Genomic DNA, 22,781 nt, shown 5'->3' with positions numbered 1-22,781 from the left:
ATGACGGAACCTCCCCACACTCAGAATTCCGGAACACGGGTGACTGTGTGGGGAAGGTTCGGGGCCGACCTCCACGCAGCTGCCTGGTGTCACAGGTGTTCAATGGCAGGGGGAAGTCCGCTAATTACCTCCCTTGTCCATGGGGATGCCCTAGATGCTACCTGCGTTTCCAGCCTAACCCCCGCCGTTCCCTGGCTGCCCGCACTGGGAGGGACTCGGGGAAGACTCTCGAAGGGCTCCTAGGAGATCCCGGTTGCTGCAGACAGAAAACGGAACCTCCCCACACTCAGAATTCCGGAACACGGCTGACTGTGGGGGAGGTTTGGGGCCGCCCTCCACGCAGCTTCCTGGTGTCACAGTTGTTCCCTGGCAGGGGGAAGTCCGCTAATTACCTCCCTTGTCCATGGGGAGGCACAAGATGCTACCAGATTTTCCAGCCCAACCCCCGCCTTTCTCCGGCAGCCCGCAATGGGAGGGACTGGGGGAAGACACTCAAAAGGCTCCTAGGAGAACCCGGGTGCTGCAGACAGATGACGGAACCTCCCCACACTCAGAATTCCGGAGCACGTGTGACTGTGTGGGTGAGGTTTAGGGCCGCACTCCACGCAGCTTCCTGGTGTCACAGTTGTTCCCTGGCAGGGGGAAGTCCGCTAATTACCTCCCTTGTCCATGGGGAGGAACAAGATGCTACCTGCTTTTCCAGCCAAACTCCGCCATTCCCCAGCAGACCGCACAGGGAGTTACTGGGGGAAGAACTCGAAGGGCTCCAAGGTGAACCCGGGTGCTGCAGACATAAGACGGAACCTCCCCACACTCAGAATTCCGGAACACGTCTGACTGTGTGGGGGAGGTTCGGGGCCGCCCTCCACACAGCTTCCTGGTGTCACAGGTGTTCCCTGGTAGGGGGAAGACCGCTAATTACCTCCCCTGTCCATGGGGAGGCACTAGATGCTACTTGAGTTTCCAGCCCAACCCCCGCAATTCCCCGGCAGCCCGCAGTGGGAGGGATTCGGAGAAGAAACTCGAAGGGCTCCTAGGAGATCCCGGGTGCTGCAGACAGAAGACGGAACCTCCCCACACTCAGAATTCCGGAACACGGATGACTGTGTGGGAGAGGTTCGGGGCCGCCCTCCACGCAGCTGCCTGGTGTCACAGGTGTTCCCTGGCAGGGGGAAGTCCGCTAATTACCTCCCATGTCCATGGGGAGGCACAAGATGCTACCTGCATTTCCAGCCCAACCTCCGCCATTCCCCGGTAGCCCGCACAGGGAGGGACTGGGGGAAGACACTCGAAGGGCTCCTAGGTGAACCCGGGTGCTGCAGACATAATACGGAACCTCCCCACACTCAGAATTCCGGAACACGGATGACTGTGTGGGGGAGGTTCGGGGCCGCCCTCCACGCAGCTTCCTGGTGTCATAGTTGTTCCCTGGCAGGGGGAAGTCCGCTAATTACCTCCCCTGTCCATGGGGAGGCACTAGATGCTACCTGCTTTTCCAGCCCAACCCCCGCCATTCCCAGGCTGCCCGCACTGGGAGGGACTCGGGGAAGACTCTCGAAAGGCTCCTAGGAGATCCCGCTTGCTGCAGACAGATGACGGAACCTCCCCACACTCAGAATCCCGGAACACGTCTGACTGTGTGGGAGAGGTTCGGGGCCGCCCTCCATGCAGCTGCCTGGTGTCACAGGTATTCCCTGGCAGTGGAAAGTCCGCTAATTACCTCCCTTGTCCATGGGGAGGAACAAGATTTTACCTGCATTTCCAGCCCAACCTCCGCCATTCCCCGGCAGACCGCACAGGGAGTTACTGGGGGAAGACACTCGAAGGGCTCCAAGGTGAACCCGGCTGCTGCAGACATAAGACGGAACCTCCCCACACTCAGAATTCCGGAACACGGATGACTGTGTGGGGGAGGTTCGGGGCAGCCGTCCAAGAAGCTGCCTTGTGTCACAGGTGTTTCCTGGCAGGTGGAAGTCCGCTAATTACCTCCCCTGTCCATGGGGAGGCACTAGATGCTACCTGCGTTTCCAGCACAACCCCATCCTTTCCCCGGCAGCCCGCACTGGGACGGACTGGGGGAAGACACTCGAAGGGCTCCTAGGAGATCCCGGGTGCTGCAGACAGAAGACGGAACCTCCCCACACTCAGAATTCCGGAACACGTCTGACTGTGTGGGGGAGGTTCGGGGCTGCCCTCCACGCAGCTGCCTTGTGTCTCAGGTGTTCCCTGGCACGTGGAAGTCCGCTAATTACCTCCCCTGTCCATGGGGATGCACAAGATGCTACCTGCGTTTCCAGCCCAACCCCCGCCTTTCCCTGGCTGCCCGCACTGGGAGGGACTCGGGGAAGACTCTCGAATGGCTCCTAGGAGATCCCGGGTGCTGCAGACATAAGACGGAACCTCCCCACACTCAGAATTCCGGAACACGGATGACTGTGTGGGGGAGGTTCGGGGACGCACACCACGCAGCTGCCTTGTGTCACAGGTGTTCCCTGGCAGGTGGAATTCCGCTAATTACCTCCCCTGTCCATGGGGAGGCACTAGATGCTACCTGCGTTTCCAGCACAACCCCCTCCATTCCCCGGCAGCCCGCACAGGAAGGGACTCTGGGAAGACACTCGAAGGGATCCTAGGAGATCCCGGGTGCTGCAGACAGAAGACGGAACCTCCCCACACTCAGAATTCCGGAACACGGCTGACTGTGTGGGGAAGTTTCGGGGCCGACCTCCACGCAGCTGCCTGGTATCACAGGTGTTCCCTGGCATGGGGAAGTCCGCTAATTACCTCCCTTGTCCATGTGGAGGCACAAGAAGCTACCTGCTTTTCCAGCCCAACCCCCGCCTTTCCCTGGCTGCCCGCACTGGGAGGGACTCGGGGAAGACTCTCGAAGGGCTCCTAGGAGATCCCGGTTGCTGCAGACGAAAGACGGAACCTCCCCACATTCAGAATTCCGGAACACGCCTGACTGTGTGGGTGAGGTTTAGGGCCGCCCTCCACACAGCTTCCTGGTGTCACAGGTGTTCCCTGGTAGGGGGAAGACCGCTAATTACCTCCCCTGGCAATGGGGAGGCACTAGATGCTACCTGAGTTTGCAGCCCAACTCCCGCCTTTCCCTGGCAGCCCGCAGTGGGAGGGATTCAGGGAAGACACACGAAGGGCTCCTAGGAGATCCCGGGTGCTGCAGACAGAAGACGGAACCTCCCCACACTCAGAATTCCGGAACACGTCTAACTGTGTGGGAGAGGTTCGGGGCCGCCATCCACGGAGCTGCCTGGTGTCACAGGTGTTCCCTGGCAGGGAGAAGTCCGCTAATTACCTCCCTTGTCCATGGGGAGGCACAAGATGCTACCTGTTTTCCAGCCCAACCTCCGCCATTCCCCGGCAGCCCGCACAGGAAGGGACTGGGGGAAGACACTCGAAGGGCTCCTAGGTGAACCCGGGTGCTCCAGACATAAGACGGAACCTCCCCACACTCAGAATTCCGGAACACGGATGACTGAGTGGGGGAGGTTCGGGGCCGCCCTCCACGCAGCTGCCTTGTGTCTCAGGTGTTCCCTGGCAGGTGGAAGTCCGCTAAATACTTCCCCTGTCCATGGGGATGCACTAGATGCTACCTGCGTTTCCAGCACAACCCCCTCATTTCCCCGGCAGCCCGCACAGGGTGGGACTCTGGGAAGACACTCGAAGGGCTCCTAGGAGATCTTGGTTGCTGCAGACAGAAGACGGAACCTCCCCACACTCAGAATCCCGGAACACGGATGACTGTGTGGGGGAGTTTCGGGGTCGCCATCCACGCAGCTGCCTTGTGTCACAGGTGTTCCCTGGCAGGGGGAAGTCCGCTAATTACCTCCCCTGTCCATGGGGAGGCACTAGATGCTACCTGCGTTTCCAGCCAAACCCCCTCCTTTCCTCGGCAGCCCGCACTGGGACGGACTGGGGGAAGACACTCGAAGGGCTCCTAGGAGATCCCCGGTGCTGCAGACAGAAGACGGAACCTCCCCACACTCAGAATTCCGGAACACGGTTGACTGTGTGGGGGAGGTTCGGGGCCGCCCTCCACGAAGCTGCCTGGTGTCACAGGTGTTCCCTGGCAGGGGGAAGTCCGCTAATTACCTCCCCTGTCCATGGGGATGCACTAGATGCTACCTGCGTTTCCAGCCCAACCCACTCCTTTCCCTGGCTGCCCGCACTGGGAGGGACTCGGGGAAGACACTCGAAGGCTCCTAGGAGATCCAGGGTGCTGCAGACATAAGACGGAACCTCCCCACACTCAGAATCCCGGAACACGGTTGACTGTGTGGGGGAGGTTCGGGGCCGCCCTCCACGCAGCTGCCTGGTGTCACAGGTGTTCCCTGGCAGGGGGAAGTCCGCTAATTACCTCCCCTGTCCATGGGGATGCACTAGATTCTACCTGCGTTTCCAGCCCAAACCCCGCCTTTCCCTGGCTGCCCGCACTGGGAGGGACTCGGGGAAGACTCTCGAAGGGCTCCTAGGAGATCCCGGGTGCTGCAGACAGAAGACGGAACCTCCCCACACTCAGAATTCCGGAACACGACTGACTGTGTGGGGGAGATTCGGGGCCGACCTCCACGCAGCTGCCTGGTGTCACAGGTGTTCCCTGGTTGGGGGAAGTCCGCTAATTACCTCCCCTGTCCATGGGGATGCACTAGATGCTACCTGCGTTTCCAGCCCAACCCCCGCCTTTCCCTGGCTGCCCGCACTGGGAGGGACTCGGGGAAGACTCTCGAAGGGCTCCTAGGAGATCCAGGTTGCTGCAGACGAAAGACGGAACCTCCCCACATTCAGAATTCCGGAACACGCCTGACTGTGTGGGTGAGGTTTAGGGCCGCCCTCCACACAGCTTCCTGGTGTCACAGGTGTTCCCTGGTAGGGGGAAGTCCGCTAATTACCTCCCCTGTCCATGGGAATGCACTAGATGCTACCTGAGTTTCCAGCCCAACCCCCGCCTTTCCCGGGCAGCCCGCAGTGGGAGGGATTCGGGGAAGACACTCGAAGGGCTCCTAGAAGATCCCGGGTGCTGCAGACAGAAGACGGAACCTCCCCACACTCAGAATTCCGGAACACGTCTGACTGTGTGGGAGAGGTTCGGGGCCGGCCTCCACGGAGCTGCCTGGTGTCACAGGTGTTCCATGGCAGGGGGAAGTCCGCTAATTACCTCCCTTGTCCATGGGGAGGCACAAGATGCTACCTGCTTTTCCAGCCGAACCTCCGCCATTCCCAGGCAGCCCGCACAGGGAGGGACTGGGGGAAGACACTCGAAGGGCTCCTAGGTGAACCCGGGTGCTGCAGACATAAGACGGAACCTCCCCACACTCAGAATTCCGGAACACGGATGACTGAGTGGGGGAGGTACGGGGCCGCCCTCCACGCAGCTGCCTTGTGTCTCAGGTGTTCCCTGGCAGGTGGAAGTCCGCTAATTACTTCCCCTGTCCATGGGGATGCACTAGATGCTACCTGCGTTTCCAGCACAACCCCCTCATTTCCCCGGCAGCCCGCACAGGGTGGGACTCTGGGAAGACACTCGAAGGGCTCCTAGGTGATCTTGGTTGCTGCAGACAGAAGACGGAACCTCCCCACACTCAGAATTCCGGAACACGGTTGACGGTGTGGGGGAGGTTCGGGGCAGCCCTCCACGCAGCTGCCTGGTGTCACAGGTGTTCCCTGGCAGGGGGAAGTCCGCTAATTACTTCCCCTGTCCATGGGGATGCACTAGATGCTACCTGCGTTTCCAGCCAAACCCCCTCCTTTCCTCGGCAGCCCGCACTGGGACGGACTGGGGGAAGACACTCGAAGGGCTCCTAGGAGATCCCCGGTGCTGCAGACAGAAGACGGAACCTCCCCACACTCAGAATTCCGGAACACGGTTGACTGTGTGGGGGAGGTTCGGGGCCGCCCTCCACGCAGCTGCCTTGTGTCACAGGTGTTCCCTGGCAGGGGGAAGTCCGCTAATTACCTCCCCTGTCCATGGGGATGCACTAGATGCTACCTGCGTTTCCAGCCCAACCCCCGCCTTTCCCTGGCTGCCCGCACTGGGAGGGACTCGGGGAAGACTCTCGAAGGGCTCCTAGGAGATCCCGGTTGCTGCAGACGAAAGACGGAACCTCCCCACATTCAGAATTCCGGAACACGCCTGACTGTGTGGGTGAGGTTTAGGGCCGCCCTCCACACAGCTTCCTGGTGTCACAGGTGTTCCCTGGTAGGGGGAAGACCGCTAATTACCTCCCCTGTCCATGGGGAGGCACTAGATGCTACCTGAGTTTCCAGCCCAACCCCCGCCTTTCCCGGCAGCCCGCAGTGGGAGGGATTCGGGGAAGACACTCGAAGGGCTCCTAGGAGATCCCGGGTGCTGCAGACAGAAGACAGAACCTCCCCACACTCAGAATTCCGGAACACGTCTGACTGTGTGGGAGAGGTTCGGGGCCGCCCTCCACGGAGCTGCCTGGTGTCACAGGTGTTCCCTGGCAGGGGGAAGTCCGCTAATTACTTCCCTTGTCCATGGGGAGGCACATGATGCTACCTGCTTTTCCAGCCGAACCTCCGCCATTCCCAGGCAGCCCGCACAGTGAGGGACTGGGGGAAGACACTCGAAGGGCTCCTAGGTGAACCCGGGTGCTGCAGACATAAGACGGAACCTCCCCACACTCAGAATTCCGGAACACGGATGACTGAGTGGGGGAGGTTCGGGGCCGCCCTCCACGCAGCTGCCTTGTGTCTCAGGTGTTCCCTGGCAGGTGGAAGTCCGCTAATTACTTCCCCTGTCCATGGGGATGCACTAGATGCTACCTGCGTTTCCAGCACAACCCCCTCATTTCCCCGGCAGCCCGCACAGGGTGGGACTCTGGGAAGACACTCGAAGGGCTCCTAGGAGATCTTGGTTGCTGCAGACAGAAGACGGAACCTCCCCACACTCAGAATTCCGGAACACGGTTGACGGTGTGGGGGAGGTTCGGGGCAGCCCTCCACGCAGCTGCCTGGTGTCACAGGTGTTCCCTGGCAGGGGGAAGTCCGCTAATTACTTCCCCTGTCCATGGGGATGCACTGGATGCTACCTGCGTTTCCAGCCAAACCCCCTCCTTTCCTCGGCAGCCCGCACTGGGACGGACTGGGGGAAGACACTCGAAGGGCTCCTAGGAGATCCCCGGTGCTGCAGAGAGAAGACGGAACCTCCCCACACTCAGAATTCCGGAACACGGTTGACTGTGTGGGGGAGGTTCGGGGCCGCCCTCCACGCAGCTGCCTGGTGTCACAGGTGTTCCCTGGCAGGGGGAAGTCCGCTAATTACCTCCCCTGTCCATGGGGATGCACTAAATGCTACCTGCGTTTCCAGCCCAACCCCCTCCTTTCCCTGGCTGCCCGCACTGGGAGGGACTCGGGGAAGACACTCGAAGGCTCCTAGGAGATCCCGGGTGCTGCAGACATAAGACGGAACCTCCCCACACTCAGAATCCCGGAACACGTCTGACTGTGTGGGGGAGGTTCGGGGCCGCCCTCCAAGCAGCTGCATTGTGTCACAGGTGTTACCTGGCAGGTGGAAGTCCGCTAATTACCTCCCATGTCCATGGGGAGGCACTAGATGCTACCTGCGTTTCCAGCACAACCCCCTCCTTTCCCCGGCAGCCCGCACAGGGAGGGACTCTGGGAAGACACTCGAAGGGCTCCTAGGAGATCCCGGGTGCTGCAGACAGAAGACGGAACCTCCCCACACTCAGAATTCCGGAACACGGGTGACTGTGTGGGTGAGGATTAGGGCCGCCCTCCACACAGCTTCCTGGTGTCACAGGTGTTCCCTGGTAGGGGGAAGACCGCTAATTACCTCCCCTGTCCATTGGGAGGCACTAGATGCTACCTGAGTTTCCAGCCCAACCCCCGCCTTTCCCCAGCTGCCCGCAGTGGGAGTGATTCGGGGAAGACACTCGAAGGGCTCCTATGATATCCCGGGTGCTGCAGACAGAAGACGGAACCTCCCCACACTCAGAATTCCGGAACACGGCTGACTCTGGGGGAGGTTTGGGGCCGCCCTCCACGCAGCTTCCTGGTGTCATAGGTGTTCCCTGGCAGGGGGAATTCCGCTAATTACCTCCCTTTTCCATGGGGAGGCACAAGATGCTACCTGATTTTCCAGCCCAACCCCCGCCTTTCCCCGGCAGCCCGCAAAGAGAGGGACTGGAGAAAGACACTAGAAAGGCTCCTAGGAGAACCCGGGTGATGCAGACAGAAGACGGAACCTCCCCACACTCAGAATTCCGGGACACGAATGACTGTGTGGGGGAGGTTCGGGGCCGCCCTCCACGCAGCTGCCTTGTGTCACAGGTGTTCCCTGGCAGGTGGAAGTCCGCTAATTACCTCCCCTGTCCATGGGGAGGAACGAGATGCTACCTGCGTTTCCAGCCTAACCCCCTCCTTTCCCCGGCAGTCCGCACTGTGACGGACTGGGGGAAGACACTCGAAGGGCTCCTAGGAGATCCCGGGTGCTGCAGACAGAAGACGGAACCTCCCCACACTCAGAATTCCGGAACACGGCTGACTGAGTGGGGGAGGTTCGGGGCCGCCCTCCACGCAGCTGCCTGGTGTCACAGGTGTTCCCTGGCAGGGGGAAGTTCGCTAATTTCCTCCCCTGTCCATGGGGAGGCACTAGATGCTACCTGCGTTTCCAGCCCAACCCCCGCATTTCCCCGGCTGCCCGAAATGGGAGGGACACGGGGAAGACTCTCGAAGGGCTCCTAGGAGATCCCGGGTGCTGCAGACAGAAGACGGAACCTCCCCACACTGAGAATCCCGGAACACGGCTGACTGTGTGGGGGAGGTTCGGGGCCGACTTCCACGCCGCTGCCTGGTGTCACAGGTGTTCCCTGGCAGGGGGAAGTCCGCTAATTACCTCCCCTGTCCATGGGGATGCACTAGATGCTACCTGCGTTTCCAGCACAACCCCCTCATTTCCCCGGCAGCCCGCACAGGGTGGGACTCTGGGAAGACACTCGAAGGGCTCCTAGGTGATCTTGGTTGCTGCAGACAGAAGACGGAACCTCCCCACACTCAGAATTCCGGAACACGGTTGACGGTGTGGGGGAGGTTCGGGGCAGTCCTCCACGCAGCTGCCTGGTGTCACAGGTGTTCCCTGGCAGGGGGAAGTCCGCTAATTACTTCCCCTGTCCATGGGGATGCACTAGATGCTACCTGCGTTTCCAGCCAAACCCCCTCCTTTCCTCGGCAGCCCGCACTGGGACGGACTGGGGGAAGACACTCGAAGGGCTCCTAGGAGATCCCCGGTGCTGCAGACAGAAGACGGAACCTCCCCACACTCAGAATTCCGGAACACGGTTGACTGTGTGGGGGAGGTTCGGGGCCGCCCTCCACGCAGCTGCCTTGTGTCACAGGTGTTCCCTGGCAGGGGGAAGTCCGCTAATTACCTCCCCTGTCCATGGGGATGCACTAGATGCTACCTGCGTTTCCAGCCCAACCCCCGCCTTTCCCTGGCTGCCCGCACTGGGAGGGACTCGGGGAAGACTCTCGAAGGGCTCCTAGGAGATCCCGGTTGCTGCAGACGAAAGACGGAACCTCCCCACATTCAGAATTCCCGAACACGCCTGACTGTGTGGGTGAGGTTTAGGGCCGCCCTCCACACAGCTTCCTGGTGTCACAGGTGTTCCCTGGTAGGGGGAAGACCGCTAATTACCTCCCCTGTCCATGGGGAGGCACTAGATGCTACCTGAGTTTCCAGCCCAACCCCCGCCTTTCCCGGCAGCCCGCAGTGGGAGGGATTCGGGGAAGACACTCGAAGGGCTCCTAGGAGATCCCGGGTGCTGCAGACAGAAGACGGAACCTCCACACACTCAGAATTCCGGAACACGGATGACTGAGTGGGGGAGGTTCGGGGCCGCCCTCCACGCAGCTGCCTTGTGTCTCAGGTGTTCCCTGGCAGGTGGAAGTCCGCTAATTACTTCCCCTGTCCATGGGGATGCACTAGATGCTACCTGCGTTTCCAGCACAACCCCCTCATTTCCCCGGCAGCCCGCACAGGGTGGGACTCTGGGAAGACACTCGAAGGGCTCCTAGGAGATCTTGGTTGCTGCAGACAGAAGACGGAACCTCCCCACACTCAGAATTCCGGAACACGGTTGACGGTGTGGGGGAGGTTCGGGGCAGCCCTCCACGCAGCTGCCTGGTGTCACAGGTGTTCCCTGGCAGGGGGAAGTCCGCTAATTACTTCCCCTGTCCATGGGGATGCACTGGATGCTACCTGCGTTTCCAGCCAAACCCCCTCCTTTCCTCGGCAGCCCGCACTGGGACGGACTGGGGGAAGACACTCGAAGGGCTCCTAGGAGATCCCCGGTGCTGCAGACAGAAGACGGAACCTCCCCACACTCAGAATTCCGGAACACGGTTGACTGTGTGGGGGAGGTTCGGGGCCGCCCTCCACGCAGCTGCCTGGTGTCACAGGTGTTCCCTGGCAGGGGGAAGTCCGCTAATTACCTCCCCTGTCCATGGGGATGCACTAGATGCTACCTGCGTTTCCAGCCCAACCCCCTCCTTTCCCTGGCTGCCCGCACTGGGAGGGACTCGGGGAAGACACTCGAAGGCTCCTAGGAGATCCCGGGTGCTGCAGACATAAGACGGAACCTCCCCACACTCAGAATCCCGGAACACGTCTGACTGTGTGGGGGAGGTTCGGGGCCGCCCTCCAAGCAGCTGCCTTGTGTCACAGGTGTTACCTGGCAGGTGGAAGTCCGCTAATTACCTCCCATGTCCATGGGGAGGCACTAGATGCTACCTGCGTTTCCAGCACAACCCCCTCCTTTCCCCGGCAGCCCGCACAGGGAGGGACTCTGGGAAGACACTCGAAGGGCTCCTAGGAGATCCCGGGTGCTGCAGACAGAAGACGGAACCTCCCCACACTCAGAATTCCGGAACACGGGTGACTGTGTGGGTGAGGATTAGGGCCGCCCTCCACACAGCTTCCTGGTGTCACAGGTGTTCCCTGGTAGGGGGAAGACCGCTAATTACCTCCCCTGTCCATTGGGAGGCACTAGATGCTACCTGAGTTTCCAGCCCAACCCCCGCCTTTCCCCAGCTGCCCGCAGTGGGAGTGATTCGGGGAAGACACTCGAAGGGCTCCTATGATATCCCGGGTGCTGCAGACAGAAGACGGAACCTCCCCACACTCAGAATTCCGGAACACGGCTGACTCTGGGGGAGGTTTGGGGCCGCCCTCCACGCAGCTTCCTGGTGTCATAGGTGTTCCCTGGCAGGGGGAATTCCGCTAATTACCTCCCTTTTCCATGGGGAGGCACAAGATGCTACCTGATTTTCCAGCCCAACCCCCGCCTTTCCCCGGCAGCCCGCAAAGGGAGGGACTGGAGAAAGACACTAGAAAGGCTCCTAGGAGAACCCGGGTGATGCAGACAGAAGACGGAACCTCCCCACACTCAGAATTCCGGAACACGAATGACTGTGTGGGGGAGGTTCGGGGCCGCCCTCCACGCAGCTGCCTTGTGTCACAGGTGTTCCCTGGCAGGTGGAAGTCCGCTAATTACCTCCCCTGTCCATGGGGAGGAACGAGATGCTACCTGCGTTTCCAGCCTAACCCCCTCCTTTCCCCGGCAGTCCGCACTGTGACGGACTGGGGGAAGACACTCGAAGGGCTCCTAGGAGATCCCGGGTGCTGCAGACAGAAGACGGAACCTCCCCACACTCAGAATTCCGGAACACGGCTGACTGAGTGGGGGAGGTTCGGGGCCGCCCTCCACGCAGCTGCCTGGTGTCACAGGTGTTCCCTGGCAGGGGGAAGTTCGCTAATTTCCTCCCCTGTCCATGGGGAGGCACTAGATGCTACCTGCGTTTCCAGCCCAACCCCCGCATTTCCCCGGCTGCCCGAAATGGGAGGGACACGGGGAAGACTCTCGAAGGGCTCCTAGGAGATCCCGGGTGCTGCAGACAGAAGACGGAACCTCCCCACACTGAGAATCCCGGAACACGGCTGACTGTGTGGGGGAGGTTCGGGGCCGACTTCCACGCCGCTGCCTGGTGTCACAGGTGTTCCCTGGCAGGTGGAAGTCCGCTAATTACCTCCCCTGTCCATGGGGATGCACTAGATGCTACCTGCATTTCCAGCACAACCCCCTCATTTCCCCGGCAGCCCGCACAGGGTGGGACTCTGGGAAGACACTCGAAGGGCTCCTAGGTGATCTTGGTTGCTGCAGACAGAAGACGGAACCTCCCCACACTCAGAATTCCGGAACACGGTTGACGGTGTGGGGGAGGTTCGGGGCAGTCCTCCACGCAGCTGCCTGGTGTCACAGGTGTTCCCTGGCAGGGGGAAGTCCGCTAATTACTTCCCCTGTCCATGGGGATGCACTAGATGCTACCTGCGTTTCCAGCCAAACCCCCTCCTTTCCTCGGCAGCCCGCACTGGGACGGACTGGGGGAAGACACTCGAAGGGCTCCTAGGAGATCCCCGGTGCTGCAGACAGAAGACGGAACCTCCCCACACTCAGAATTCCGGAACACGGTTGACTGTGTGGGGGAGGTTCGGGGCCGCCCTCCACGCAGCTGCCTTGTGTCACAGGTGTTCCCTGGCAGGGGGAAGTCCGCTAATTACCTCCCCTGTCCATGGGGATGCACTAGATGCTACCTGCGTTTCCAGCCCAACCCCCGCCTTTCCCTGGCTGCCCGCACTGGGAGGGACTCGGGGAAGACTCTCGAAGGGCTCCTAGGGGATCCCGGTTGCTGCAGACGAAAGACGGAACCTCCCCACATTCAGAATTCCGGAACACGCCTGACTGTGTGGGTGAGGTTTAGGGCCGCCCTCCACACAGCTTCCTGGTGTCACAGGTGTTCCCTGGTAGGGGGAAGACCGCTAATTACCTCCCCTGTCCATGGGGAGGCACTAGATGCTACCTGAGTTTCCAGCCCAACCCCCGCCTTTCCCGGCAGCCCGCAGTGGGAGGGATTCGGGGAAGACACTCGAAGGGCTCCTAGGAGATCCCGGGTGCTGCAGACAGAAGACGGAACCTCCACACACTCAGAATTCCGGAACACGTCTGACTGTGTGGGAGAGGTTCGGGGCCGCCCTCCACGGAGCTGCCTGGTGTCACAGGTGTTCCCTGGCAGGGGGAAGTCCGCTAATTACTTCCCTTGTCCATGGGGAGGCACATGATGCTACCTGCTTTTCCAGCCGAACCTCCGCCATTCCCAGGCAGCCCGCACAGTGAGGGACTGGGGGAAGACACTCGAAGGGCTCCTAGGTGAACCCGGGTGCTGCAGACATAAGACGGAACCTCCCCACACTCAGAATTCCGGAACACGGATGACTGAGTGGGGGAGGTTCGGGGCCGCCCTCCACGCAGCTGCCTTGTGTCTCAGGTGTTCCCTGGCAGGTGGAAGTCCGCTAATTACTTCCCCTGTCCATGGGGATGCACTAGATGCTACCTGCGTTTCCAGCACAACCCCCTCATTTCCCCGGCAGCCCGCACAGGGTGGGACTCTGGGAAGACACTCGAAGGGCTCCTAGGAGATCTTGGTTGCTGCAGACAGAAGACGGAACCTCCCCACACTCAGAATTCCGGAACACGGTTGACGGTGTGGGGGAGGTTCGGGGCAGCCCTCCACGCAGCTGCCTGGTGTCACAGGTGTTCCCTGGCAGGGGGAAGTCCGCTAATTACTTCCCCTGTCCATGGGGATGCACTAGATGCTACCTGCGTTTCCAGCCAAACCCCCTCCTTTCCTCGGCAGCCCGCACTGGGACGGACTGGGGGAAGACACTCGAAGGGCTCCTAGGAGATCCCCGGTGCTGCAGACAGAAGACGGAACCTCCCCACACTCAGAATTCCGGAACACGGTTGACTGTGTGGGGGAGGTTCGGGGCCGCCCTCCACGCAGCTGCCTGGTGTCACAGGTGTTCCCTGGCAGGGGGAAGTCCGCTAATTACCTCCCCTGTCCATGGGGATGCACTAGATGCTACCTGCGTTTCCAGCCCAACCCCCTCCTTTCCCTGGCTGCCCGCACTGGGAGGGACTCGGGGAAGACACTCGAAGGCTCCTAGGAGATCCCGGGTGCTGCAGACATAAGACGGAACCTCCCCACACTCAGAATCCCGGAACACGTCTGACTGTGTGGGGGAGGTTCGGGGCCGCCCTCCAAGCAGCTGCCTTGTGTCACAGGTGTTACCTGGCAGGTGGAAGTCCGCTAATTACCTCCCATGTCCATGGGGAGGCACTAGATGCTACCTGCGTTTCCAGCACAACCCCCTCCTTTCCCCGGCAGCCCGCACAGGGAGGGACTCTGGGAAGACACTCGAAGGGCTCCTAGGAGATCCCGGGTGCTGCAGACAGAAGTCGGAACCTCCCCACACTCAGAATTCCGGAACACGGGTGACTGTGTGGGTGAGGATTAGGGCCGCCCTCCACACAGCTTCCTGGTGTCACAGGTGTTCCCTGGTAGGGGGAAGACCGCTAATTACCTCCCCTGTCCATTGGGAGGCACTAGATGCTACCTGAGTTTCCAGCCCAACCCCCGCCTTTCCCCAGCTGCCCGCAGTGGGAGTGATTCGGGGAAGACACTCGAAGGGCTCCTATGATATCCCGGGTGCTGCAGACAGAAGACGGAACCTCCCCACACTCAGAATTCCGGAACACGGCTGACTCTGGGGGAGATTTGGGGCCGCCCTCCACGCAGCTTCCTGGTGTCATAGGTGTTCCCTGGCAGGGGGAATTCCGCTAATTACCTCCCTTTTCCATGGGGAGGCACAAGATGCTACCTGATTTTCCAGCCCAACCCCCGCCTTTCCCCGGCAGCCCGCAAAGGGAGGGACTGGAGAAAGACACTAGAAAGGCTCCTAGGAGAACCCGGGTGATGCAGACAGAAGACGGAACCTCCCCACACTCAGAATTCCGGAACACGAATGACTGTGTGGGGGAGGTTCGGGGCCGCCCTCCACGCAGCTGCCTTGTGTCACAGGTGTTCCCTGGCAGGTGGAAGTCCGCTAATTACCTCCCCTGTCCATGGGGAGGAACGAGATGCTACCTGCGTTTCCAGCCTAACCCCCTCCTTTCCCCGGCAGTCCGCACTGTGACGGACTGGGGGAAGACACTCGAAGGGCTCCTAGGAGATCCCGGGTGCTGCAGACAGAAGACGGAACCTCCCCACACTCAGAATTCCGGAACACGGCTGACTGAGTGGGGGAGGTTCGGGGCCGCCCTCCACGCAGCTGCCTGGTGTCACAGGTGTTCCCTGGCAGGGGGAAGTTCGCTAATTTCCTCCCCTGTCCATGGGGAGGCACTAGATGCTACCTGCGTTTCCAGCCCAACCCCCGCATTTCCCCGGCTGCCCGAAATGGGAGGGACACGGGGAAGACTCTCGAAGGGCTCCTAGGAGATCCCGGGTGCTGCAGACAGAAGACGGAACCTCCCCACACTGAGAATCCCGGAACACGGCTGACTGTGTGGGAGAGGTTCGGGGCCGCCCTCCACGCAGCTGCCTGGTGTCACAGGTGTTCCCTGGCAGGGGGAAGTCAGCTAATTACCTCCCCTATCCATGGGGAGGCACTAGATGCTACCTGCGTTTCCAGCACAACCCCCTCCTTTCCCCGGCAGCCCGCACAGGGAGGGACTCTGGGAAGACACTCGAAGGGCTCCTAGGAGATCCCGGGTGCTGCAGACAGAAGACGGAACCTCCACACACTCAGAATTCCGGAACACGAATGACTGTGTGGGGGAGTTTCGGGGCCGCCCTCCACGCAGCTGCCTGGTGTCACAGGTGTTCCCTGGCAGGGTGAAGTCCGCTAAATACCTCCCCTGTCCATGGGGATGCACTAGATGCTACCTGCGTTTCCAGCCCAACCCCCGCATTTCCCTGGCTGCCCGCACTGGGAGGGACTCTGGGAAGACTCTCGAAGGGCTCGTAGGAGATCCCGGGTGCTGCAGACATAAGACGGAACCTCCCCACATTCAGAATTCCGGAACACGGATGACTGTGTGCGGTAGGTTCGGGGCCGCCCTCCACGCAGCTGCCTTTTGTCACAGGTGTTCCCTGGCAGGTGGAAGTCCGCTAAATACCTCCCCTGTCCATGGGGTGGCACTAGATGCTACCTGCGTTTCCAGCACAACCCCCTCTTTCCCTGGCAGCCCGCACAGGGAGGGACTCTGGGAAGACAATCGAAGGGCTCCTAGGAGATCCCGGGTGCTGCAGACATAAGACGGAACCTCCCCACACTCAGAATTCCGGAACACGGGTGACTGTGTGAGGGAGGTTCGGGGCCGCCCTCCACGCAGCTGCCTGGTGTCACAGGTGTTCCCTGGCAGGGGGAAGTCCGCTAATTACCTCCCTTGTCCATGGGGAGGCACAAGATGCTACCTGCTTTTCCAGCCCAACCTCCGCCATTACCCGGCAGCCCGCACAGGGAGGGACTGGGGTAAGACACTCGAAGGGCTCTTAGGTGAACCCGGGTGCTGCAGACATAAGACGGAACCTCCCCACACTCAGAATTCCGGAACACGGTTGACTGTGTGGGGGAGGTTCGGGGCCGCCTTCCACGCAGCTGCCTGGTGTCACAGGTGTTCCCTGGCAGGGGGAAGTCCGCTAATTACCTCCCCTGTCCATGGGGATGCACTAGATGCTACCTGCGTTTCCAGCCCAACCCCCGCCTTTCCCTGGCTGCCCGCACTGGGAGGGACTCGGGGAAGAATCTCGAAGGGCTCCTAGGAGATCCCGGGTGCTGCAGACATAAGACGGAACCTCCCCAAACTCAGAATTCCGGAACACGGATGACTGAGTGGGGGAGGTTCGGGGCCGCCCTCCACGCAGCTGCCTTGTGTCTCAGGTGTTCCCTGGCAGGTGGAAGTCCGCTAATTACTTCCCCTGTCCATGGGGATGCACTAGATGCTACCTGCGTTTCCAGCCCAACCCCCGCCTTTCCCTGGCTGCCCGCACTGGGAGGGACTCGGGAAAGACTCTCGAAGGGCTCCTGGGAGATCCCGGGTGCTGCAGACATAAGACGGAACCTCCCCACACTCAGAATTCCGGAACACGGATGACTGTGTGGGGGAGGTTCGGGGCCGCCCTCCACGCAGCTGCCTTGTGTCACAGGTGTTCCCTGGCAGGGGGAAGTCCGCTAATTACCTCCCTTGTCCATGGGGAGGCAATAGATGCTACCTGCTTTTCCAGCCCAACCCCCGCCATTCCCCAGCAGCCCGCACAGGGAGGGACTTGGGGAAGACACTCGAAGGGCTCCTAGGAGTTCCCGGGTGCTGCAGACCGTAGACGGAACCTCCCCACACTCAGAATCCCGGAACACGTCTGACTGTGTGGGTGAGGTTTAGGGACGCACCCCACAGAGCTTCCTGGTGTCACAGGTGTTCCCTGGAAGGGGGAAGTCCGCTAATTACCTCCCTTGTCCATGGGGAGGCACTACATGCTACCTGCGTTTGCAGCACAACCCCCTCCTTTCCTCGGCAGCCCGCACTGGGACGGACTGGGGGAAGACACTCGAAGGGCTCCTAGGAGATCACGGGTGCTGCAGACAGAATACGGAACCTCCCCACACTCAGAATTCCGGAACACGGTTGACTGTGTGGGGGAGGTTCGGGGCCGCCCTCCACGCAGCTGCCTGGTGTCACAGGTGTTCCCTGGCAGGGGGAAGTCCGCTAATTACCTCCCCTGTCCATGGGGATGCACTAGATGCTACCTGCTTTTCCAGCCCAACCCCCTCCTTTCCCTGGCTGCCCGCACTGGGAGGGACTCGGGGAAGACACTCGAAGGCTCCTAGGAGATCCCGGGTGCTGCAGACATAAGACGGAACCTCCCCACACTCAGAATCCCGGAACACGTCTGACTGTGTGGGGGAGGTTCGGGGCCGCCCTCCAAGCAGCTGCCTTGTGTCACAGGTGTTACCTGGCAGGTGGAAGTCCGCTAATTACCTCCCATGTCCATGGGGAGGCACTAGATGCTACCTGCGTTTCCAGCACAACCCCCTCCTTTCCCCGGCAGCCCGCACAGTGAGGGACTCTGGGAAGACACTCGAAGGGCTCCTAGGAGATCCCGGGTGCTGCAGACAGAAGACGGAACCTCCCCACACTCAGAATTCCGGAACACGGGTGACTGTGTGGGGTAGGTTCGGGGCCGCACTCCACGCAGCTTCCTGGTGTCACATTTGTTCCCTGGCAGGGGGAATTCCGCTAATTACCTCCCTTGTCCATGGGGAGGCACTAGATGCTACCTGCTTTTCCAGCCCAACCCCCGCTGTTCCCCTGCTGCCCGCACTGGGAGGGACTCGGGGAAGACTCTCGAAAGACTCCTAGGAGATCCCGGGTGCTGCAGACAGAAGACGGAACCTCCCCACACTCAGAATCCCGGAACACGTCTGACTGTGTGGGAGAGGTTCGGGGCCGCCCTCCACTCAGGTGCCTGGTGTCACAGTTGTTCCCTGGCAGGGGGAAGTCCGCTAATTACCTCCCCTGTCCATGGGGATGCACTAGATGCTACCTGCATTTCCAGCCGAACCCCCGACTTTCCCTGGCTGCCCGCACTGGGAGGGACTCGGAGAAGAATCTCGAAGGGCTTCTCGGAGATCCCGGTTGCTGAAGACAAAAGACGGAACCTCCCCACTCTCAGAATCCCGGAACACGTCTGACTGTGTGGGAGAGTTTCGGGGCCGCCCTCCACGCAGCTTCCTGGTGTCACAGGTATTCCCTGGCAGGGGGAAGTCCGCTAATTACCTCCCCTGTCCATGGGGAGGCACTAGATGCTACCTGCGTTTCCAGCACAACCCCCTCCTTTCCCCGGCAGCCCGCACATTGAGGGACTCTGGGAAGACACTCGAAGGGCTCCTAGGAGATCCCGGGTGCTGCAGACATAAGACGGAACCTCCCCACACTCAGAATTCCGGAACACGGATGACTGTGTGGGGGAGGTTCGGGGCCGCCCTCCAAGCAGCTGCCTTGTGTCTCAGGTGTTCCCTGGCAGGTGGAAGTCCGCTAATTACTTCCCCTGTCCATGGGGATGCACTAGATGCTACCTGCGTTTCCAGCCCAACCCCCGCCTTTCCCTGGCTGCCCGCACTGGGAGGGACTCGGGAAAGACTCTCGAAGGGCTCCTGGGAGATCCCGGGTGCTGCAGACATAAGACGGAAGCTCCCCACACTCAGAATTCCGGAACACGGATGACTGTGTGGGGGAGGTTCGGGGCCGCCCTCCACGCAGCTGCCTTGTGTCACAGGTGTTCCCTGGCAGGGGGAAGTCCGCTAATTACCTCCCTTGTCCATGGGGAGGCACTAGATGCTACCTGCTTTTCCAGCCCAACCCCCGACATTCCCCAGCAGCCCGCACAGGGAGGGACTTGGGGAAGACACTCGAAGGGCTCCTAGGAGTTCCCGGGTGCTGCAGACCGAAGACGGAACCTCCCCACACTCAGAATCCCGGAACACGTCTGACTGTGTGGGTGAGGTTTAGGGCCGCACCCCACAGAGCTTCCTGGTGTCACAGGTGTTCCCTGGAAGGGGGAAGTCCGCTAATTACCTCCCTTGTCCATGGGGAGGCACTAGATGCTACCTGCTTTTCCAGCCCAACCCCCGCCGTTCCCCTGCTGCCCGCACTGGGAGGGACTCGGGGAAGACTCTCGAAAGTCTCCTAGGTGAACCCGGGTGCTGCAGACATAAGACGGAACCTCCCCACACTCAGAATTCCGGAACACGGATGACTGTGTGGGGGAGGTTCGGGGCCGCCCTCCACGCAGCTGCCTTGTGTCACAGGTGTTCCCTGGCAGGTGGAAGTCCGCTAATTACCTCCCCTGTCCATGGGGAGGCACTAGATGCTACCTGCGTTTCCAGCACAACCCCCTCCTTTCCCTGGCAGCCCCCACAGGGAGGGACTCTGGGAAGACACTCGAATGGCTCCTAGGAGATCCCGGGTGCTGCAGGCAGATGACGGAACCTCCCCACACTCAGAATTCCGGAACACGGGTGACTGTGTGGGGAAGGTTCGGGGCCGACCTCCACGCAGCTGCCTGGTGTCACAGGTGTTCAATGGCAGGGGGAAGTCCGCTAATTACCTCCCTTGTCCATGGGGATGCCCTAGATGCTACCTGCGTTTCCAGCCTAACCCCCGCCGTTCCCTGGCTGCCCGCACTGGGAGGGACTCGGGGAAGACTCTCGAAGGGCTCCTAGGAGATCCCGGTTGCTGCAGACAGAAAACGGAACCTCCCCACACTCAGAATTCCGGAACACGGCTGACTGTGGGGGAGGTTTGGGACCGCCCTCCACGCAGCTTCCTGGTGTCACAGTTGTTCCCTGGCAGGGGGAAGTCCGCTAATTACCTCCCTTGTCCATGGGGAGGCACAAGATGCTACCAGATTTTCCAGCCCAACCCCCGCCTTTCTCCGGCAGCCCGCACTGGGAGGGACTGGGGGAAGACACTCGAAAGGCTCCTAGGAGAACCCGGGTGCTGCAGACAGATGACGGAACCTCCCCACACTCAGAATTCCGGAGCACGTGTGACTGTGTGGGTGAGGTTTAGGGCCGCACTCCACGCAGCTTCCTGGTGTCACAGTTGTTCCCTGGCAGGGGGAAGTCCGCTAATTACCTCCCTTGTCCATGGGGAGGAACAAGATGCTACCTGCTTTTCCAGCCAAACTCCGCCATTCCCCAGCAGACCGCACAGGGAGTTACTGGGGGAAGAACTCGAAGGGCTCCAAGGTGAACCCGGGTGCTGCAGACATAAGACGGAACCTCCCCACACTCAGAATTCCGGAACACGTCTGACTGTGTGGGGGAGGTTCGGGGCCGCCCTCCACACAGCTTCCTGGTGTCACAGGTGTTCCCTGGTAGGGGGAAGACCGCTAATTACCTCCCCTGTCCATGGGGAGGCACTAGATGCTACTTGAGTTTCCAGCCCAACCCCCGCAATTCCCCGGCAGCCCGCAGTGGGAGGGATTCGGAGAAGAAACTCGAAGGGCTCCTAGGAGATCCCGGGTGCTGCAGACAGAAGACGGAACCTCCCCACACTCAGAATTCCGGAACACGGATGACTGTGTGGGAGAGGTTCGGGGCCGCCCTCCACGCAGCTGCCTGGTGTCACAGGTGTTCCCTGGCAGGGGGAAGTCCGCTAATTACCTCCCATGTCCATGGGGAGGCACAAGATGCTACCTGCATTTCCAGCCCAACCTCCGCCATTCCCCGGTAGCCCGCACAGGGAGGGACTGGGGGAAGACACTCGAAGGGCTCCTAGGTGAACCCGGGTGCTGCAGACATAATACGGAACCTCCCCACACTCAGAATTCCGGAACACGGATGACTGTGTGGGGGAGGTTCGGGGCCGCCCTCCACGCAGCTTCCTGGTGTCATAGTTGTTCCCTGGCAGGGGGAAGTCCGCTAATTACCTCCCCTGTCCATGGGGAGGCACTAGATGCTACCTGCTTTTCCAGCCCAACCCCCGCCATTCCCAGGCTGCCCGCACTGGGAGGGACTCGGGGAAGACTCTCGAAAGGCTCCTAGGAGATCCCGCTTGCTGCAGACAGATGACGGAACCTCCCCACACTCAGAATCCCGGAACACGTCTGACTGTGTGGGAGAGGTTCGGGGCCGCCCTCCATGCAGCTGCCTGGTGTCACAGGTATTCCCTGGCAGTGGAAAGTCCGCTAATTACCTCCCTTGTCCATGGGGAGGAACAAGATTTTACCTGCATTTCCAGCCCAACCTCCGCCATTCCCCGGCAGACCGCACAGGGAGTTACTGGGGGAAGACACTCGAAGGGCTCCAAGGTGAACCCGGCTGCTGCAGACATAAGACGGAACCTCCCCACACTCAGAATTCCGGAACACGGATGACTGTGTGGGGGAGGTTCGGGGCAGCCGTCCAAGAAGCTGCCTTGTGTCACAGGTGTTTCCTGGCAGGTGGAAGTCCGCTAATTACCTCCCCTGTCCATGGGGAGGCACTAGATGCTACCTGCGTTTCCAGCACAACCCCATCCTTTCCCCGGCAGCCCGCACTGGGACGGACTGGGGGAAGACACTCGAAGGGCTCCTAGGAGATCCCGGGTGCTGCAGACAGAAGACGGAACCTCCCCACACTCAGAATTCCGGAACACGTCTGACTGTGTGGGGGAGGTTCGGGGCTGCCCTCCACGCAGCTGCCTTGTGTCTCAGGTGTTCCCTGGCACGTGGAAGTCCGCTAATTACCTCCCCTGTCCATGGGGATGCACAAGATGCTACCTGCGTTTCCAGCCCAACCCCCGCCTTTCCCTGGCTGCCCGCACTGGGAGGGACTCGGGGAAGACTCTCGAATGGCTCCTAGGAGATCCCGGGTGCTGCAGACATAAGACGGAACCTCCCCACACTCAGAATTCCGGAACACGGATGACTGTGTGGGGGAGGTTCGGGGCCGCACACCACGCAGCTGCCTTGTGTCACAGGTGTTCCCTGGCAGGTGGAATTCCGCTAATTACCTCCCCTGTCCATGGGGAGGCACTAGATGCTACCTGCGTTTCCAGCACAACCCCCTCCATTCCCCGGCAGCCCGCACAGGAAGGGACTCTGGGAAGACACTCGAAGGGATCCTAGGAGATCCCGGGTGCTGCAGACAGAAGACGGAACCTCCCCACACTCAGAATTCCGGAACACGGCTGACTGTGTGGGGAAGTTTCGGGGCCGACCTCCACGCAGCTGCCTGGTGTCACAGGTGTTCCCTGGCATGGGGAAGTCCGCTAATTACCTCCCTTGTCCATGTGGAGGCACAAGAAGCTACCTGCTTTTCCAGCCCAACCTCCGCCATTCCCCAG

The sequence above is a fragment of the Camelus bactrianus genome, chromosome 3 (genome assembly GCF_048773025.1).
Source record: "Camelus bactrianus isolate YW-2024 breed Bactrian camel chromosome 3, ASM4877302v1, whole genome shotgun sequence".
NCBI classification, from domain to species: Eukaryota; Metazoa; Chordata; class Mammalia; order Artiodactyla; family Camelidae; genus Camelus; species Camelus bactrianus.
The sequence above is the reverse complement of the archived record's forward strand: the minus strand, read 5'-3'. Positions refer to the sequence as shown.